The sequence below is a fragment of the Sparus aurata genome, chromosome 22 (assembly GCF_900880675.1).
Source record: "Sparus aurata chromosome 22, fSpaAur1.1, whole genome shotgun sequence".
In the NCBI taxonomy this organism is placed as follows: domain Eukaryota; kingdom Metazoa; phylum Chordata; class Actinopteri; order Spariformes; family Sparidae; genus Sparus; species Sparus aurata.
Window position 1 is genome coordinate 4,605,261 of NC_044208.1, and position 22,102 is coordinate 4,627,362.

At 43.9% G+C, this 22,102-nt stretch overlaps 1 protein-coding gene and 1 long non-coding RNA gene across 4 annotated transcripts in view; one reads left to right on the top strand and one right to left on the bottom strand.

The window, feature by feature from the left end:
• The window catches only part of LOC115574631 (uncharacterized), a 41,177-nt gene extending 29,664 nt beyond the window's left edge, over positions 1 to 11,513 (bottom strand). For all 3 annotated transcript variants that reach the window (XR_003982529.1, XR_003982528.1, XM_030406285.1), the window contains exon 1: positions 10,902 to 11,513. The gene's annotated coding sequence lies outside the window, so the exon portion shown is untranslated. The remainder of the gene's footprint in view (positions 1 to 10,901) is intronic.
• Positions 11,514 to 11,515: 2 nt separating this feature from the next.
• The window catches only part of LOC115574633 (uncharacterized), a 31,594-nt gene continuing 21,007 nt past the window's right edge, over positions 11,516 to 22,102 (top strand). The window contains exon 1 of the long non-coding RNA XR_003982530.1: positions 11,516 to 11,926. This is a non-coding gene — a long non-coding RNA (uncharacterized LOC115574633). The remainder of the gene's footprint in view (positions 11,927 to 22,102) is intronic.

Here is a 22,102-nt window from a genome sequence, read left to right on the forward strand (position 1 = left end):
CATTACTGCGGCCGCTGCACCGATCCGTCTGTCAATCTCACGCTCCGTCCTTCCCTCACTCGTGAACAAGACCCCAAGATACTTAAACTCCTCCACTTGAGGCAGGAACTCTCCTCCCACCTGGAGGGAGCAGGCCACCTTTATCCGGTCGAGAACCATGGCCTCGGATTTGGAGGTGCTGATTCTCATCCCAGCCGCTTCACACTCGGCTGCAAACCGCCCCAGGGCATGCTGGAGGTCCCGGCTCGAAGGAGCCAACAAGACCACGTCATCCGCGAAAAGCAGAGACGAGATCCATTGGCTCCCGAACCAGATCCCCTCCGGCCCGTGGCTGCGCCTAGAAATTCTGTCCATAAAAGTAATGAACAGAACCGGTGACAAAGGGCAGCCCTGCCGGAGTCCAACATGCACTGGGAACAGGTCTGACTTACTGCCGGCAATGCGAACCAGGCTCCTGCTCCGGCAGTACAGGGACCGCACGGCCCTTAACAGAAGGCCCCCGACCCCGTACTCCCGGAGCACCCCCCACAGTATGCCACGAGGGACACGGTCGAATGCCTTCTCCAAGTCCACAAAACACATGTGGACTGGTTGGGCAAACTCCCATGAACCCTCGAGCACCCTGCGGAGGGTATAGAGCTGGTCCAGTGTTCCACGGCCAGGACGAAAACCGCATTGTTCCTCCTGGATCCGAGGTTCGACTATCGGCCGAATTCTCCTCTCCAGTACCCTGGAATAGACTTTCCCGGGGAGGCTGAGGAGTGTGATCCCCCGATAGTTGGAGCACACCCTCCGGTACCCTTTTTTAAATAGGGGGACCACCACCCCGGTCTGCCAGTCCAGAGGCACTGTCCCCGACTGCCACGCGATGCTGTAGAGACGTGTCAGCCAAGACAGCCCCACAACATCCAGAGACTTGAGGTACTCAGGGCGGATCTCATCCACCCCCGGTGCTTTGCCACTGAGGAGCTTACGGACTACCTCAGTGACTTCGGCTTGGGTGATGGATGGGTCAACCTCTGAGTCCCCAGCCTCTGCTTCCTCAATGGAAGGCGTGTCAGTGGGATTGAGGAGATCCTCGAAGTATTCCTTCCACCGCCCGACGATGTCCCCAGTCGAGGTCAACAGCTCCCCACCTCCACTGTAAACAGTGTTGGTGGAGGACTGTTTCCCCCTCCTGAGGCGCCGGATGGTTTGCCAGAATTTCTTCGAGGCCGACCGGTAGTCCTTCTCCATGGCCTCCCCGAACTCTTCCCAGACCCGAGTTTTTGCTTCCGAGACTGCCCGTGCTGCCGCACGCTTGGCCTGCCGGTACCCGTCAGCTGCCTCAGGAGTCCCCCGGGCCAGCCAGGCCCGGTAGGACTCCTTCTTCAGCTTGACGGCAACCCTTACTTCCGGGGTCCACCACCGGGTTCGGGGATTGCCGCCGCGACAGGCACCGGAGACCTTACGGCCACAGCTCCGGACAGCCGCGTCAACAATGGAGGTGGAGAACATGGTCCATTCAGACTCTATGTCCCCAGCCTCCCTCGGGATCTGGTCAAAGCTCTCCCGGAGGTGGGAGTTAAAGATCTCCCTGGCAGAGGGTTCTGCCAAACGTTCCCAGCAGACCCTCACGATACGTTTGGGCCTGCCAGGTCTGTCCAGCTTCCTCCCCCGCCAGCAGATCCAACTCACCACCAGGTGGTGATCAGTTGACAGCTCAGCCCCTCTCTTCACCCGAGTGTCCAAGACATACGGCCGGAGGTCAGATGACACGACCACAAAGTCGATCATTGATCTCCGGCCTAGGGTGTCCTGGTGCCACGTGCACATATGGACACCCTTATGCTTGAACATGGTGTTCGTTATGGACAAACTGTGACTAGCACAGAAGTCCAGTAACAAAACACCACTCGGGTTCAGATCGGGGAGGCCGTTCCTCCCAATCACACCCCTCCAGGTAACACTGTCATCGCCCACGTGGGCGTTGAAGTCCCCCAGGAGAACGACGGAGTCCCCGGTTGGAGCACTCTCCAGTACCCCTCCCAGGGACTCCAAGAAGGCCGGGTACTCTGCACCGCTGTTCGGCCCATAAGCCGAGACAACGGTGAGAGCCCTATCCCCGACCCGAAGGCGCAGGGAAACGACCCTCTCGTTCACCGGGGAGAACTCCAACACATGGCGGCTGAGCTGGGGGGCTATAAGCAAGCCTACACCAGCTCGCCGCCTCTCGCCGCGGGCAACTCCAGAGTGGAAGAGAGTCCAGCCTCTCTCGAGGAGTTGGGTTCCAGAGCCCAGGCTGTGCGTGGAGTTGAGACCGACTATTTCTAGTCGGTACCGCTCAACCTCCCGCACCAGCTCAGGCTCTTTCCCCCCCAGTGAGGTGACATTCCATGTCCCCATGGCTAGAGTCACCATCCGGGGATCGGGCCGCCGGGGCCCCCGCCCACGACCGCCACCCATATCCCTCTGCACCGGCCCCTTCTGAACCCTCCCGCGAGTGGTGAGCCCACGGGAGGGCGGGCCCACGTTGCTCGTTCGGGCTGCGCCCGGCCGGGTCCCGTGGGCAGAGACCCGGCCACCAGGCGCTCGCCTGCGAGCCCCAACCCCGGGCCTGGCTCCAGGGTGGGGCCCCGGTGACGCCGATCCGGGCGACGTGCACGTCCTTGGTAGTATGACTTTCATCAGGGGCGAGTGAACCGATCTTAGTCTGACCCGTCACCTAGGACCTGTTTGCCTTGGGAGACCCTACCAGGGGCATTAAGCCCCGGACAACATAGCTCCTCGGATCATTCAGGTGCTCAAACCCCTCCACCACGATAAGGTGCCGGTTCAAGGAGGAAACCATGATGCTAAAATGATTGGAATGTTGTTGTATGTAGCAACACTGGATCTCCAAGAATTTGCCCACAATGGAGGATTGGTATGAGGAAATATTAAGAATTCTCCCACTAGAAATAACTGACATTCACCTGTCACAATGGAATAGAAGAGTTGCTAAAAAATGCTGCAGTACTTGAATATGGAGTGATTAATTATCCCTAACCACCAAGGCTTCCCATATAACTTATACAGTGTTTAGTCAGGTGTACACAGTCATGTTTGCTGCTTGGTTACTATAGAATTGTTTGCTGCAATGCTATTTTTTTGTAATATAAAGACTTGAAGGATTCATGAGTCTTAAATGGAGGACACAACTGAGTCAGTCAGCAGTATCTGATTGTTCCTATTCTCTGATCAAGCATGTAAGAAATGTTTACAGATATTTACTGGCTGACCACTGTTGAATTGAGAACTCTCTGTCATGATTCTGGTTTTATTGTTTTATTTCTGGTTTAATTTCTAAACCATGCCCTTGTGTGTCTCTTCTTGCTTTTCAGTTTCTCCTGTGTGTTTTTCCCTCTCAGTGTTTTTCCCTTCATTACCTCACCTGTCCTTTCCCTCCTCACTCACCTCACTTGTTACTGATCCCCTCAATAGTGTCCCTGTGTATATAGGCTTTGTTCTCCCTCATGTGTTTGTCAGTTCATTCCGTGATGTTTGGTACTCTGTCTTATTTGTCTGCCCTGAGTCATCTGTGTTCTGTATCTGTATCTCTTCTCTCTGTTTCTGTGTTTGTTCCACACTCCTGTGTTGCTGCCCAGCTGTTTCTCCTCATGTCTCGCCCTGGTATGTTTCTGGTTTCTCTTCTTTATTCATTCATTTGTATTTTATCTTTGTTGCACTTTAGCTTTTTGCACCCATGACCTTGTCAACAGTTCACCACTGTTCCTTCCTTGGATGACTTTTGATAGATACTGACCACTGCAGACTGGGAACACCCAACAAGAGCTGCAGTTTTGGAGATGCTCTGACCCACTTGTCCAGCATCAAAATTTGGCCCTTGTCAAACTCGCTCAAATCCTTATGCTTGTCCATTTTTCCTGCTTCTAACACATCAACTTTGAGGACATTTTCACTTGCTGCCTAACATATCTCACCCACTTACAGGTGCCATGATTAAGAGATAATCAGTGTTATTTACTATTTACTACCTGTCAGTGGTCATAATGTTATGCCTGATCGGTGTGTGACAATGCGAGCTCTTTACCCAGCTGACTGATGAACAGCCAGCATGCGTTGTTCCCATATAATCAGGGCATTGTGTGGTGAAGTTGGTGTCAGCATTGAGGGTGGCGATATCCAAAATATTGTACCAGAGAACCATGAGCCAGCTTGAGGTTCTCTGCTTGCATGAGTAGTTGCTAACCGTCTATCCACTGTGTCCACTCCTCCTCTTGTTTTGTAGTAGTAATGGATCACCTCTCGTTTCTTCTTCTGACTGCTGTCATCCACTGCTTTGTCATTATGCATGGTGCTCAGGAGGACAACAGCCTTTCCCTTCTTCTGCACATAGCTCACCGTGGTCATGTTGCCATTGAATCCAAATTCTGAGCTATGAATCTCCTGTGATTTGAATGGCTTCGTGATAGGTGGGAGCCTAAAGCCCACCTAAAGGGAGCTGTGCTGAGCTGTGAAATGTCTGGAAAAAACACATTTCACGGTTTCACGCCAAATGCTATGGTAAATGCATGTCGGTCGTTTCTGACCCCTGTGTGTGATCTTGATGTAGAAATACAATTATTATTATATTTACAGCATACTTAGAATAGTAAATGATAAAACTGATTTATTTCAAATATATCATAGAAACACTCAGTCATACATGAAATAACACAGAAAATGGATATGGGTATTTTTTGACCCATGTTGTGCATTAGAAGGGTAGTGATACAAAAACATTTTTTTATTCATAAAGTAAGAAAGTAAAAAATAAAATAAGGAAGTGTGAAGATCAAAAACAAGTTGAGGAATACCTTAAATACTGAAGGATGAAATTAAATCATTGCAAAGATATAGAAAATCAAAACTTAGTCCGGTCACTTTTGACCCATGCTGTGCATCAAAGGGTTAAATAAATGCTCCTTATAAATGCTATAAATGTTTCTTTTAAATTTCACTAAATTTTAAAGGAAACATTTATAATTTGATTTAAATTATATTCATTCTTATTGTTTTTATCCTTTCTGTTTTAAAAGAGCACTATGCTTCAAGTAATTACTTAGCTCGGTCATGAATTTCTTTCCAAAATGTATTTACTTAGTAAAAAGAGTGCAGCCAAATAGAACACCTTCATGGTACTAGAACTCCACAGTGCAGTGTCTTTTACTGCGTATATAATCTTAAAGGGAATTGTTCCCCTTTTTAACATGTCACTTATCAGTCAACTAATGTGTTAAATGATAATGGAATAATAACAGCTGCACAGATCAGCAAAAACCTCATCCGTTTTACACTATATCCCAAACTTTTCATCTTGAAGGTAAGGTTGAAAATTGATTAATTCTCCATTTAAAACTTTTCAACATTAAACAATTTACACACCAGCTGTGCATCACTGTGTCATCTTAAAACATTGCAAAATAAGTAGAAAGAGCATGCAGGTAAAACATGATGAGATGGAGATAGTAACCTAGAAACACAAAGTGACCAGATAAACTGGGAAGCCACACTCACCACCCAAGATCTCACTTATCTGTTGAGTGACTTCATCCCAAACACCCTATCTGTAATTAAATACACAAATGCAGTAACACCCATGTGACCACACCAAAACTGGACTGCAACTACCACCACACAAAAGGAGTCACTCTGGAGTCCCCACTACACACACACACACACACACACACACACACAAATGTTACAAGCTCACACCTACTCTGCAACCACGATAACAGATTCACTTTATAAGCTAACTGCATCAAACACTATCTTGTACACCCTCGGCTAGTCGATTGATAATTCCAGGCATCAGGTTTCAAGTTGAAGACAAAGCCTGGAGCGTCAGAAGCTTGCAGGGAAAGGATTGTTTTTGTTTAGGCCCTCAAAGGGCTCAGAGGCCTTCTGCCCCTCCCTATTTCCCTTCTCTCTAAAGAAGAGGAGGGGGGTGCATGGTGACTTTTGACACCAGGCATCTGTTGCTTAACCAAGCAGCTCTTTCTGGAGTCCATGTGCAAACTTATACTGTACTAACATCCCCCCTACCCCCAGTGGCTTCTGACCTTTAACAGATTGCCCACACTTCTTAGGCTAATGTTGGACTAAGCATCATTGGATTCACTGTTGTGTTTATAGCTCAAGTGAGCCAAAGAAAAGTTGGACATCTCTTGGAGGTTTTCAGTGTGCTGAACTGTCTACATTTATACCTTGTTTCATTGCAGCCAATTACTCCCCCACAGGGTGGAAACTGAAACATTGTGCTATTCCGGGTGGCAGATACTTTTGTCAGAGAAAGAATGTAGCTGCTGTTTCCAACTTTTTCCCTCAAAATGTCCTGTAAAGCTCCAAATGAATAGTAAAATCTGCTTCCATTTGGATAAGGGACATCCCTCAGTCATTGTCAGTCTTCGCATTTCGTCTTAATTAAATAAGAGGTGTTCCTCTTTCTTTCTTTTTTTCCCTTTTCTTGCTCTGCTGACCAAGTTCCATTCAGTAATGACACTGATGTGATTAATGGTTCCGCTTCAAGCAGGCAGTATGCTACATCTGTTGTCCCCTCAGTCAGGGGGACGCAGAGTCCTTTCTAACTTGGAGGAGCATAGATCTGGCCATGTGGATGGCGGTGAAAATAGTGGAATAATTGCCAAATTAGCAAATTCATTGAGCAATCACAATGCAAGAGCCTGCTTTTGTAAGATTACATATTTTATAAATACATACAATATAGGACTATGCGTTTGAAGTTCAAATGAAGACTTAAGTTGTTTAAAACAAAACAAACCCATCCCTGTCCATTTTTAATGTTTAATTCAGAGACATGATTGCATCTGTCGTAGAAAACATAGTCTCACTACACTTTATTCAGCGGCAGGTTCACTGAGATGCTCTCTCTTTCACAACCTGATCACATTTACACAGTTATACATTAAAACCTGAAAGCTGCCCAGTACAACCACAGTCTGACCTGTTAGCGACTGAGCAGCTCCACTGGAGTCCACTTAGTGGTGGTAATGAAGGGAAGAGCCAGTGCTGCCTTTTACATTTCTAAACCAGATTTATCCTGCCAGGGCAGGGTTTGAACCTCCAGACACAATGACGCTAGGTGGCAAAATGGATAGAAAATCTTTTCTCTCGTCTGGCTCGTTCTTTCTACAGAACTGTGTCCACAACAATGATTGGATGACAGATAATCAATCTCACATTACTGCTGCTTGCCTGAGTTTAAAAGGTAAAGTTAATTTACATGTTCGGATAACGTTAATGGACTATACTAAACTAACTTTTCAACACGCTGAACAGAGACAACGATTGGTGAGTGAAACATCCATAATTAATGTTGTTTTAGCCAAATTTTTGGTTATGAAAAAGTAAGTTGTGAGTTTAATCTGATGTTTATTCTCATGTTTATCACATCAGGCTGAAGTAAATTACAATGTTGTAAAACCTGTGATAGTGCAGTTTCCTTAAGCGATGTAATCATTCCATATTAGATACATTTTACCCCAGGACAGTGATGCTCATGTGGAGTTAGACTAGGGAAAATATATTCCAGTAGAATTGTAAGGTGTATTATGTAAAATATGGCCAGAATTCAAAAGTAGCTCCATAAAAAGAGGGGCAGCATATCACCCGAGTAACTGCAAACATCTTTTCTTTGTTAGCAAATTAGCTCACTGCTGAGTTACCTGTGAAGTTGCCCTTGTTAGAATGAATGGGGAATATTAATTGATTATTGAAGCACATTGAGTTTACGCTTGCCGTATGAAATGTGCTATATAAATACATTTGACTTGACTTGACTATGTCCCCCCCCCCCACACACACACACACAAAACTACAACTAAGATGATCTGTAACTGTAGTTAAGTTAATTAAGTGTTTGGTAAAGGCTATGGTGATTGACCGTGTGTGAGGGAGAGATGGGTAACAATAAGTACAGTAATACCATAGCTTACCTTTTTCTTCATCAGAGCAGTGACTCTGGCCTTTGTATGTAGCTGGGTCATGGGCTGATAATGAACCTGACTCCACATGCATCTCACAGGTTCCTTCTCCTGCTCTTTCTCTCTCCTCTCCTCCTGTCTCTGTCCCTTCAACCTCTTTATCTCTCTCTCCTGTCTCATCCTCTGTTGAATTTTTAAAATGAAAAGTCTAAGTATACTACTGAGTCATGACCAAATATTTTAATGCCATGTTTAGTCACATTATTACCTATCCATCCAAACATCCAAATAATATTACTGATGGATAATTCATACTGTGACTGAACATGGCCTTAAAATATTCTTATTCATTGCATGTCCTTTTATTTTGTTAGCCTGGGCTACATTTACAGTAGGTTACAGGTTAGCATCTTTGTTGGCTATCTGTTGCATCTGTAGGCTAGTTCACTATTTTTCTCATTCTCTTAGCTTATTACAATTCTCACCTTTCCTCCTCCTTGTCTGATCATCCTCTGCCTTTCTTGCTGCAACACATGCATGGATTAAAGCAAAAAATCTTTTGACTGAAAAGTTTTTTCGAGCTGTAGCCAAGTCATATTCCCAGTTTGTAATTTGTGAAACATGTTACAGGGCACGTTACTTGACACGTGCAAAAAAGATAAGATAAGATTTACAGCCTCACCCTACACCATGTCCTCTAATGCAGACATCAAGTTTAAATATTTGACCAACAGTGTTTTACAGGAGGATGATCTGTACAGCTGTTCTATTCTGTTTTTTGTCTTTTCCGTGTAATTTTCAATCAATTAAATCAAACTGTGCCTTTTTTTTGCCAAGCTTCTCTCAAGTTTTACTCTTTCAAATAATCAACCATCTACAGAACTTTTCAGTACGCTATTTTCTACTTCTTCTCATCATGATTATCATTTATTATTATTATTATTATTATTATTATTAATAATAATAATAATAATAATAATAATAATAATAATATTGTTAAAGTGAGCAACATATCGTTTGACAGAAAAATACATCATACAAACAGCAACTTTTGCAGCCTTGTCAGTCTGATGGCGAGTTATCACCTTTCTGTCATCACTAAGTAAGGGATAATGCCCGACAAGGTGTCCATAAACAGAAGTTAATGGACGACGCGGAGGCCTAAGAACCGTCCGACGCGCAGCGGAGGACGGTTGCCTCCGCGAAGTCCATTAACTTCTGTTTATGGACACCTCGAAGGGCATTATCCCGCTTATACCATGGTCACTTGCCAAAGAAAAGAAATTCGGACTATTAATTTACATTTTCAAGCGTTTTACAATCAAAATATAAAGTTTTTCACGAGCCATAACTTAGTTTCCCTGGTAACGCCTGAGGGTTTGACTAATACCTGGAACAGTCATTAATCTCCCGTAAGATTGTTATGCAACGGAAGCGTTGTTCACTCCTCCAGTAAATAGGACGGACCATAGATACGACTTGGCAACGGGAGATATTCTAGTCCGCTCAGCCATGAGCCAGAAAGCTAACGCTATGCTAGCAAGATTCAAAGTCAATAACATTGCGCACGGTTGACAAACAGTAAATATAATTTGACAGTATGCTAGCTAACACGATTAGCTCGCTAAGCAGTCATATCATTGTCCCCAAATCAATAGCAAGGTGTTCACGAACAAATGACCGGCCGTGTGTAACGTTACTGTGGCCGCAGCCTGAAGCAGAGAGCTGAACAGCGTATTCGCGTATCAGTAAGTTTAGAGGGGAAGTGAACTTTCTGCAGCTTGTGTGTTACAGTCGCCACCCTGTGGTGTTCAGAGGATAAGACACTGAAGGACTGACAGTCAGACTGCACTCAGTGCTGGAAATAAAATATTAAGATTTGATACGCCAGCTTGCGCATTAATTTACAGCGGTGAACAGTCAATTTGACTGGAACTACTTAGTAGGTGTCCATATATCAGGGGTTAATGGACACCCTGCAGCCAATCAGAATCAAGTATTCCCCCAGACCATGGTATAACATACTGTTAATAATCAAAGAAGCTCTGAGGCTTTACATGTTCTATTTTATGATACATGATTTCAGCATTGAGCTCTACAATCAGGCTACATTCATAATTTTAGTCAAACTAACCAAAAACTTCTTATTGATCGTCATTAAGTTTCAGGGCATTCCTGTAACCATGGTAACTCACAGTGCCAGAGGGGAGGGAGAGACGCTGAATGAAGCCGTTTACACAGATACACTGCAGACAAAGTCCAGACTATAGTCGTTATTTCACACATGTAGCACACAACAGGAGACTCTCCGTGTCAGACGAGTTCTCATATGTTGACTAAACTCAACAACTAATTGATAACTTAGCTCCGATTCATTCAATTGCCATTCTAAAAATAGACCTCCAGTCACGTAGCGACCGTGTTTACTTTCGGTTTTAATGAAACGAAACTTAACCACTCGAATCCCGCTTGAATCCCGATTCTCACGAATCTTCATGCGTACTTGGGGCGCTACAACTACTGTACTGCCACCTGCTGGGCCGGAGGGGAAACACGGGAGATTTAAGGGAAAATATGTAAACGGGAAGATGGCGGGACAGATGATTAAAATAACAGAATTTCACAGGGAAACGGGAGGGTTGACAGGTATGATCAGCTCAATTATTATATAATTATATAATTATTATACAGGAGCACCACCCAGGGATCAATAATCAAATGATGTGTTTTTAGTCTCAAGGGCCTGAAGTTTAGCTAAAACTGTTGATATTTTAGAAATATCAATAATTACAGAAATACAAGGCGTAAATCTGAGCACTGACCATCTTAACTAGCTGTTGTTATAACATTAGATTGTGCAAAATAATCACAGAAATCTGCTCAATTATACTCAACAGTGTTGATTAAAGCTTATTCTTGATCTGTAAACCAACTTACCCTAATCAAACAGTTGCTCCAGGAGCTCCCGCACTGAACACACGCAGACCCCACCAGCAACGGGGGAGCAGTGACCATCCAACATCGCTGCAAGCCGGGAGAGACCACAGCAGCAGAGGAGAGCGACAACAAAGCCAGGTGGTGAATAACCCCAAGGTTGTGGTGGAGGGACGACCAGCGGAGCAGCAATAGACAGCCCAAAGAACATCGAGTACGTCTGCTTATAAATTAGCGCTGTTATGCTAACAGCTGATCGGTGAGGCTAACGGCTGATCAGCGGAGAAAGTGAGTCCATGGAGCCAATTCTTCAGGTGTGCAGGCTTCGAAGGTAGTAGCACAGCCTCAGAGCTTGTAAAGACAACTTCGCTTTCTTCTTTTAACAGAAAAAAAGCCGTTTTGTCACGGATGGAGAAGCAGCGATATTCATGCCAGCGTCCTCTCGCATCCGGGTTGCCATGGAGAATTTGATGATGTATGTACAAAATGGTTGATGGGAAGTCCCGTTGAACTGACTACAAAAATGGCAGACGTGATTTGGGGAGTCACGTTGAAAGACTACAAAAATGGCAGACATTAATAAGGGAAATCACAACTATTACCGGGGCGGCTGTAGCTCAGTGGGTGGAGCAGGTCGGCTAGGGATCGGAAGGTAGCTGGTTCATATCCTTGAGCAAGATACTGAACCCCACGTTGCTCATCATGTGATGAGCTGGCGACTTGTCCAGGGAGTATCCTGCCCTCGCCTGGAGACGGCTGGGATTGGCTCCAGCCCTGCGACCCCATGGAAAGGGATAAAGCGGTTACGGACGATGATGACATGACAACTATTACCATCCGCTGATCGGACACAAACACGACCTGTTGTGGTCACACATGGCGGCAGGACTACACAGTCTATCCTCTGAGTGGATCAGCACAAGTTAATGTAGCAGTATGAAGTTGTGTATAATGGGTTACAGCTGTGTGGCTCATCCCAGCCAATCGCTGTGGGAGAGCACTTCCACTTCCTCTTCGCTTGGTGACAGGTAGGCTGGCGGTGGCGACTGCAGTCTGGTCTCATGCTGTCCATCCAGTTGTTCATTCTGGTTATTTTATTTTAGAAGCTCGCTTGGGTGTTGATTCTGGCTGCACGCTGCTCACCACTCGCTGTGTGCCGTTCGCTGTCCACTGCTCTAATGCTGTCTGCCTGGCTCCCGGCTGCTCACTACAGCCGGCTAAGCATACGCTTCTGTTCCTTCATCCAGGTCTTGTTTCAGCATTGCCGTGGCCGAATTGTCACTCGGTGACGCCGTATTGCTGCGTATTGTCGGATCACTTCTTAACCTGTGTGTGTGTGTGTGTGTGTGTGTGTGTGTGTGTGTGTGTGAGTGAGAGTGTGTGTGAGTGTGAGTGAGAGAGAGAGAGAGAGAGAGAGCAGTGGGAAAGTTTATTTTATTTTCTTCATGATTAGTTGCTCTTTATGGCATTTTCTTCATTTTTCTTTTGTAACAATTGGTTTCACTGTAACCTGTCACACAAAAAACATAAAATCAGAGTAGGAAAAAGTATATATATAAATTGTTGTTGCTACATTTGGACTCAAGTTTTTTAAATACACAAAGTTATATACAACTATTTACATTAAGATGCAGGTAATGCCTCAGGCTCAGGTCTCCCTCAGCTCCTCCCAGCTTAAAGAAAAGCTGCACTTCCTGCTCCACATTCAGTAGCCGTCTCATTGTTTTGACACACAAAACAAGAAAACGACTACACTACACACTAAACACACTACACTACACACTACACACACTACACTACACTACACACTACACAACACACTAAATATACACCGCTAAATGTCACAAATCTCTCAACTCTCAAACCTCGCTATCAGTAACACTATTGCCATTGCTGTATCTCTTTTGCTGCTGTCACTGCTGACTGTAGTCCGCTTTTACTTTTTCCTCCTACACCTTTTCCTGTGTGGTTTTACTTGGCCTATCAACACAATCTAAAAACTGTTATATAGTTTGAAGTCTGCACTTTCAACACAAGTTGAAATGGAGACTCAGTGAGGCTGCATCTTGCTGCTACGTCACCTTAAATCGGTCACTTGATTTGGATGCGCCAGTGCGTCCGTCGACCCCAGAGGGTAAATATTATGGAAAACTACTCTGCAAAACATGTTATTCTGCTGGCTAACTAGCAATGAGTTAGATTCAAATACACTATCAAAACAATGTCTGGATGCTTACAAAGCTAGCTTGACAGCTATCAGTACTAGCAGCTATGTTTGTTGTTTACATTCAATATGATAATATAAGGTGTTTACTTACAGGTGACTGAGACATGAGGTAGTTACTTGTAGTTAGATGTTGTGATGAAAACGATGCACTGATCTTCTTCCCACCACTCGTGAGGAACAGTTTGCGTTCATGGTTTTGGGGGAGGGTTTTGAGAGGAGTCGAAGTACAGGGGGCAGGATTTACTGGCTGGATACTTTCAAAATCTAGCCTTTGTTTGATGGTTTTTCCAACTTACTGACCCCAGCTTTAACTACCTTAAGTTAAAATGAATCAATCTCAACAAGTAATTACACATGGAACTCGATCCCTGGGGTCCGTTTCACAAAGCAGGTTCAACAAACTCTGAGTTGATCTACTCTGAGATAGGAAACTCTGAGTTTTCGGTTCCAGAACAGCTGATTTGAGTTAGTTTGATCAACTCGGAGTAGTTTCACCTGGAGTTAAGCGTGTGCACCGCAAGTATAAAAAGACAGCATCAATGGAGCCCCAATTCGACGAGTCACCATGGCAATGGGGAAGAGGAGGGCTACGTTTTTCACCCCACTGGAAATGTAAATATTAATGCGCTCATACGGTGAGTTTGAGCACGTTTTTAGAATGAAGTGTAACACCGCTGCAGCAGCAAAAGAGAGGGAGACGGCGTGGGAGAACATTGTTGCTCGGGTCAATGCGTAAGTTTAAATGTAGTCCTTTGCAATCACAATAATATTACAGGGGGAAACTTGAGTGGTAGCCTATTAATGTATTTCATTTAGGTGCAATCCCGCGGGGGAGAAGCGCACTTGGCAGCAACTTAAGTTGAAACATAAAAACATTGTTCAAACAGGTAAAACCTCGGCATAATCTCATGGGGGTACCTCATTTTGATCATGTTTTACATTGTAAAGTAAATATTAAGTGGCTGTTTGACTGTACAGTTGTTTTATGCCCAACATAATGCTGTTTTCACACACATAAATGTCTTCTCATCTATATCATGTTCTGTTAAATAATTAAGCCTATTTAAACTAACACAGACTTCTACTCAGCAAACAGAAAGAAAGCAGATGCCCGTAAAACGGGTGGTGGCCCAGCACCGCCACCTCTAATGGGGGCAGAGGAGCTGACAATGATAAAGATGGGTAGTAGCCGTTTCAGGGCGAGGCACACTTTTCTGACCGCTCTGCATACAGTTGCCTTGCTCAAGTGCTCTGCATCTCCGACGTTGTATAAAAAAACTCCCATTTGCAAAAAAACGCAGCGCAACACACAATATCTGCTGGGATGTGAGAGCATGACTTCGGTTGGTACTGTTGGAAATGTAAGGACGGATCAGGTTGTGTATGTAAATGATGGACTGTGACGTGAAACGGTACCGCTCAAAAAGATAACTGTCTGGAAATGCAAGAACATCTATGCGCGGTCTGATAATCATCTCCCAACGAATATTTAATTCTCTGCGCAGTAATGCTGCACCTTCATCCACGGGATTATTATCAAAAGGACATGCCATGGTAGTGAAAATAGTCGCCACCTAATATAACTTTTAATGTAGGCCTACTGACTGATTTTTGCAATGATTTTCTCAAAAAACAGACGGCAGAACTATACTACGCCAAAACTCACCTGCTGACTGAATGAATGAGGAAATCAAATACCGTGTGTGGCTGAAAGAGGGCGGAGACAGAGAGAAACTCGAGGTTTGTTGAGAAAAACCTGGTCCGGACCAGGTTAGGTTCAGAGAGTATGTTACCATGGTAACTGACCAAGAGCTTAAATTACCTCTCTCTGTGAAACAGGCTAGAGTTACCCCTCTTTCTCTGGTTTGAGTTACCTCCCTTTGTGAGTTTCCCTCATTTCAGGGTTAACAGACTCAGAGTTTTCACTAAACCTGCTTTGTGAAACGGACCCCTGGTGTCCTGAGGGAAAAGTCCTGTACAACCCCATAATTGAGACTATTTTTGCTTATGTATTATTGTACTAAAGAAATTATGCTAGATGGTTAACTGTAGTGTCTGACTTCAAATCTTAGGGCCACTGACCTGGCTGCTGCAATTGAAGTGTTGCGTGTGCAAACAGGCTGATGTATCATGATACTCCAAATGACCTATTGGTTTTAAATGTTATATGGTTGTGTGGTTGAAACTTATATAAATAATTTGGACCTCATTTGGATTTTGTGAAACCTAGATTTTACTGACCTTAACATGAATTGTGCCTCCAGAAAAATGTTTGTGGACTGTTTAATCTTTGGGAAGAGGTGTGGTGGTTTTCAGAAAGGTCACTCCCTCCTTTGGGGGAGTAGTAAAGAGGAATTTGTCAATAGGAATGGAATATGAGAAGCCAGAGCCTTCTTTGTGACAGAGCACTTAATGTAATTGAAGCCTTTTTTATCAGGACAGAAAAACAGGACAAAGATTGTATAATCCTCATCATTATATTACAACCAGTGACAACACAGGGTACCTGCAAATCTAAGTTTTGTCTGACACTATCTAGGCTGGTTGTCTGTCACTGAGTAGCAGCCTCTCACAGCATATCCAGACATATAATGAGGTGATTTTCCATCTACCTCTTTTATCCTAATGTTTAATTTGCGCATAAAAAACCTGAGTGAAATTCCCAGAAATTTTAAGATGAAGTTGTGTGTTCATGGGTAGGATAACTACCATGGTTGTAACACTATCACGTTTACAGAATCTCTCCAAAGAGATATAAACACCTGCAGAAGTACTAAAGCCTCTATAGTAGTAAGCGCTACAAAAATGCCTCCATAAGCACAAATTTGGGCCAAGGGGCATAAAGGTGGGAGTGGAAACCCTACTTCTGACACCCTCGTTCAGACCATGTCCATCTTTGAACTCAACTACACACCTGTAAAGTCTACTGACTGTGTCCACACTGTCTTGTCTGAGAGACAAGGTGAAAACATTAAAAGCACACAAACAGACAGACAGATATAAACACCTGGTAAAATACTCAAAACCTCCTTTCTGTTAGTTTCCACTGCAAAAGGTGTCACCAATCACATTTTAGATCACACACACACACACACACACACACACACACACACACACACACAATAATTGATCAACAGTAATTGACCCTCATTCATTTTTGCAGCAAATTCATTCAAGACTTTTGCTAAAGTACCTTGCTTTGTTCAAACAATTATTGCCTTTACCAGGATTTAAAAAAACATTAATCTTTCTTTAATTCATGTGCAGCTGATAGGATATAAAGGTCTCCAGCAAAAAGGTATGCAGTATGCAGGGAGCCTCGATTGTGAGCAGATGCGCACCATAATCCAGTAGTTGATGTAATAGCTACTTTTTACATGGCTGTGTGTGTGTGTGTGTGTGTGTGTGTGTGTGTGTGTGTGTGTGTGTGTGTGTGTGTGTGTGTGTGTGTGTGTGTGTGTATAGCAGCAGGAATCCTCTAGTCACTGAGCTCTATATACCTTGAGCAGTTTGGAACTTTTTTCATGTCAAGTCAGGTCATGTTTAATGTACACAGAGTCCCACTGCAGAAATGACACCATAGACTGTGCTGAAAAGAAAAACACATGGCTATCAATTCCATTGATGTATAGTAAAGAACACATAAAAAAAAGAAAAGGACCATCCATCACAGCCATGACAGGACAGTATTCATCACCTGAAGCTCTTTCATAACTACAGTTAGCTTCTAAACATTCGTCTGAGACAGCTCAGAAAGTTTCAGAAATCCAGTTATGCTAGTGCTCAGAACATGTCCTGGTACATTTTACAGGAAGTGTCATGTTGACAAAAGCAGAAGGATGACCTCATTCACACATTTCCATGGAAGCACATGAGATGCTTTAAATAAACACACGACCAGAGGGAACGAGGAAACTTCCCATCATTGTGAGTGAGAAACAGAGAGAGAGAGGCAGGTCACCTGCTAACTAGAGGGTGAAATGAATTAAAATATTCAGTGGTTACTAAAAATAAGCCTGATCCCATACGCCCTTTAAAATTACATTCTTATGTCTTGTATATTACATCATGCATATTTAATCAGCAGCTCTGTGTAGTTGTTCTCAGCTGCTCCTGCTTTGAAGTATCCTTTTTATTTTACATTTTTACATTTGCTTGACTTGTGGGAGCTCTTGCTGTGAGAGTGGTACTAATTTGCACGTGGTAATGCATTGCATTGATGTTCATACAGTAATAATAATAATAATAGATTTAATTTATATAGCGCCTTTCATGGTACCCAAGGACACTTAACAAAGTGGAACAAACATATATGAAAACAAACAAATCAAAGAATAAATGGAGGGCCTGTCAGTCAGTACGGAGGGAACAGCCGCACAGCCATCAATACCGCTGTATGCACAGCAGGGAACAGCACCCTCCGTCTAGATGTGAACTTGCGTCTGGAGGCTCCGTGCAGGCAGCGGGGGGCGACGCAGGAGACCCAGAGATCCAGGCCGGTAGAGACCACATCAGCAGAGGAGTGCGACAACGGAGCCCGGAGGTGAATAACCCCAAGGTTGTGGTGAAGAGAGGACCAGCGGAGCAGCGATAGACAGCTCACAGAACATTGAGTACGTCTGCTTGTAAGTTAGCGTTGTTATGCTAACAGCTGATCGGTGAGGCTAACAGCTGATCAGCGGAGAAAGTGAGTCCATGGAGCCAACTCTTCAGGTGTGCAGGCTTTAAAGGTAGTAGCAGGGCCTCAGCTTGTAAAGACAACTTGGCTTTCTTCTTTGAACAGAAGAAAAGCCATTTTGTCACGGATCGCGAAGCGGCGATATTCACGCCAGCATCCTCTCACATCCGGGTTGCCAGTGTAAGTCACTCTAAGTCACTCTACTCTTCGACCAATGACACCAATGTGACAGAAGTGTCTACGCTGTGACTTGCTGATTAGACTGCGACTGTCTGTCTGACTTTTCATGGAATAATTACATGTCACGACAATTTGTAAAGATTGTATTAGTAATGTCCTGAACCTCTCGGATTGACGTACAGCATATCACGCAGCCTGTTGCTGTCAGCTGTGTATTTCAGTATAGCAGTGGAAGCAAAAGTGAGTGAAAGTGACAGTTATTGGAAGCAGAAGAATGAAAGGGAAACAATTGAAGCTGTGTCCCTCCAGCAGCCTTATTGACCTTTTAAGATGTACTCTAAATTAGTCACACCCGCTACTTTTAACATATCTTGTCATTCTGTGCTATTTAAGGTGCAAGATGTAAAAATCTGTCACCTGTCAAATTCATGCTCAAAACAAATAGGAGGCAAAATAACCTGTAATTGCTGCTCACTGTAGCTTACGTTGGCTAGTTGGTTCATGTAAGGCTCATTTATGCTCCTTAAAAATGTATTCTGAGGGCGCTCCAGTGGCTCAGTTGGTAGTGCATGTGCCCCATGTATAGAGGTTTTGTCCACGCTGCATTGGCCAAGGGTTCGACCTGCAGACCTTTCTTGTGTGTCATCCACCCTCTCTCTTATCCCCATTTCCTGTCATCTCTGTAAGCTGTCCTATAAATGAAAGCCATGAAAAGGCCAAAATATATTAAAGTTAGCCTTTATGGAACAGCCTTCTTGAGGCCTCCTGGGCATGAGTTTGAAGCCCTGTGAGCTAGTGTTCGCTGCTAACCATCTGCAAAGGAAAAAGGAGTAAGTTATATTTTGATCTGCATGAGTAATCAGGTGATATTCATGTGTAGATTCCTATTTAGGGGAATCACAGCTACTATCAATACCCTTCATTTTCATTGCACGTTTTTTTGTTTTCTGTTCCTTTAAGCCTTCTCGTCCTTCTCCTCCTGCTCCTCCTCTACCTGTCTTTTCATTCAGGCTCCCGCTGCCTCACATATTGATGGATCTGGATCGTCATACCTTGGGCTCCCATGGATCCTTGCTCTCTTCTGTTGTACTACTTATATCTGTACTTCTGTAAAATGTAAACCCTTTCACATTTGTGTTTTGTTTTTGCTGATTGTCTTGTTTTGCCTGTCCTCTCCTGATCACCATGGTGGAGTGGAGGCCATGTGCCTCTGACACCACTTGGCGATGCTGTGGCCTGATCAGCCGTCCTCCTGTATCCATACTCTTCACATAACTTTTATTTTTTTGTATCAGATATTCTGTAAATGATATTCTGTACATGCCACATCTATTGCAGGTCTGTCCATCCTTGGTTGCTTCTCCTGAGGTTTCTTCCATAGTTTTTTGTTCCCTGTTAAAATGGCTTTTGTTCAACATGGCAAGTTTTTTTCTTCACTCAAATCGAGGGTCTAAGGACTGAGAATGTTGCTCACTGTATAAATTGTAAAGCCCACATAGACAATGTGATCATAATCTTTGGGCTATATAGATACAACTGATTTGATTTGACATAGCATAGATTGCCACCCTACCCTCTGGTCTCATTTGTCTAAGCAGAGACATAAGCCCAGTCACATAGCAGTGACTCTTCTGCGAGCCACTCAGGACCGTACGACAGATGTTTCGTCATTTAGCTGGAGTTGTTACGTTGGCTTCATTGTAATCAGAAGACTTGATAAGAACACTTTCATATCCTCCACCTATAACAGAGCTCCGAAAGTGTCGAGAGAGAGAGTGGCTCGGGAATAATGTTGGTAGGATAGTGGGAACGAGAGGGTTGCCAAGGCAACTGGTTACTCAGCGACAAGCTCACCATAGAAATACACATATGATACTTATCATATTACGTATTTCTGATTACTCCATTGCTCCCCTCCCCCATCATGTCAGACTGAGAGCTGTTTTAAAGAGCAAAAATCACATGTGTGATTAAAGCCTTTATTAAACCTCATGTATTGTAACTGACCATGGGTACCATGTATTTATACAAAAGCCCAGACCCTCATTAGACACGCCACAGTTTGACTAAACCATAACCAGTTTTAACTTAAAGAATCAGCATAGTTATCTTTTTTTTCTGAGCTCTGTATCAACAGGAAAAAAAATTAGATCTGAGATTGACAAATTCTAAGCAGCGCACACTCCACAGTTGTTTTTAGTGAACTTAAAAGAACAGAAACCTGCAAGGACTGCATTCCTTCACGGCTTGAATAGCATTTGGGTAACCATAGAAACTCGTTGAGCAAAACTGAAATAAAGGCAGTGGAGCAAAGCGACCCTTTACTGGGTGACAAGGGAGTGATACTCTCTTTGTAGAGGAGAGGAATGTGAAATGCCTCATCTGTATTCTGGTATATGAATCAACCCAAAGTTATCCTATGCATAATTGCAGTTGCCCAAGGTTACTTTAGAGGGATAGAGGGATTTTTCTGCTTCATTTAAAGCCTCAGCACTTCATCTTTTAGTACTTCATGCAATTTTCATTAGATCACCATCATTGCGTTGCACCACCCTCGAAGAAGGGAAAAGATAGCCAAGTCACCAAATCAGTTTCATAAAAAGCTCTACTTTACTCTGACTAATAATTAACTTATAACTATAACCAAAAATACTATAACAGCTATTAATAGTCGCAGGATTTCAATATTACATATTTAGCTAATATTAAATAGACATGAAGGTTCAAAAGTCTTTTTTAACACAAAGATGAAAACATACAATCTAACCAACATGTACTATATACAGGTGTGTGTGTGTGTGTGTGTGTGTGTGTGTGTGTGTGTGTGTGTGTGTGTGTGTGTGTGTCTGGAAGAACAAAAGCAACATGGTGGCTAGGGTTCAAGGTGTGTGAGGCATAATTCAACTAATTACCTGAGATCACAATAACACCTAAACAGCGTACATAAATTGATCACATGTGCATTACATCAACCAGAGTTCAAAAGTTTGGTGCTTAGCCGTGCTATGCTATGCTGTGCGCTATCTAGGCCCAGTTCAATGTTACTAGTGCAGAAAAGTTGCTGGTGGTTCCTTGGCTGATGAGCCAAGCAGAAGGTTGTAGTTCCACTGTTGAACATTGTTGTTCTTGCTATGCAAGGTCTGATGAAAGACAGCAGATGGAGGAAACTGTTAAGAACGTAGAGAAGGTGGACCCAAAACACAGGACGAAGATCTCAGAGAAGGTGTTTAATCAAAAAGGGTTCGGTACACAGGTGATCAGTCCAGACAGGCAAACAATACCAACAAGGGTCAGGCAGAGGAAAAAATACACTAGGAGCTCAGGGAAAAATAATGCTGGAACGCTAGACAATCTAAGACGAACTGGCACAGAAGGTGGGGGAGACAGACTTCTTAAGCACACAGGAGGTGAGACAATGAGACACAGGTGAAACACATCAGGACGGGGCAGCTAATCACACAGGAGGGAAGGACACAAGGACCGGAGGTGATGGACCTGGAACAGAGACAACATGGCGAGAAACTAAATAAAATACAGGAAGCACAGGACAGAAACTGACAAAATAAGAGGGGAACACTTAGCTGGGGCGATGTGACAGAAACTGGTTGCTCCTTTCCTTTGCAAGTATAGCAGCTCGATGCTAACTTGCTTCGTGTTCTTGAGATTGTGTAGTTAGCTGGTAAGGTTTGCATTACAGCTTCTGGCGCTAACTAAGCTGGGGTACGAGCAGGACCTCGCGTCGCTGCTCAAAGCTGAATTTACACATAGGCATGAAGACTGGGGAATTGATGGAAACTGAGTTCAGTTCATGTGAGGTGTTGGGCTAGATGAGCCCAGATGTTAATGGATGTTAAACTGTCTGGGGCGAGAGCTCAGTACTGATTGGTGGTTCATTAGAAATGAATGATCACAGCAACTCCTGGTACTTCATAGTTTTTATTGAGTTTGTATTGTGTTTTTATCAAGTTTGTCTTTCGTCATTGTACACAGCACTGTGGATTTATAAACTATCCACGCATCAAGATGCTTTTTCACCGGTTTGGATATCTCCTTGTTACTTTTTTCGTACTTGGGTCTTGAATGGTGACTGTAAGCCATGCCCGCTGTACAGCCGGCACT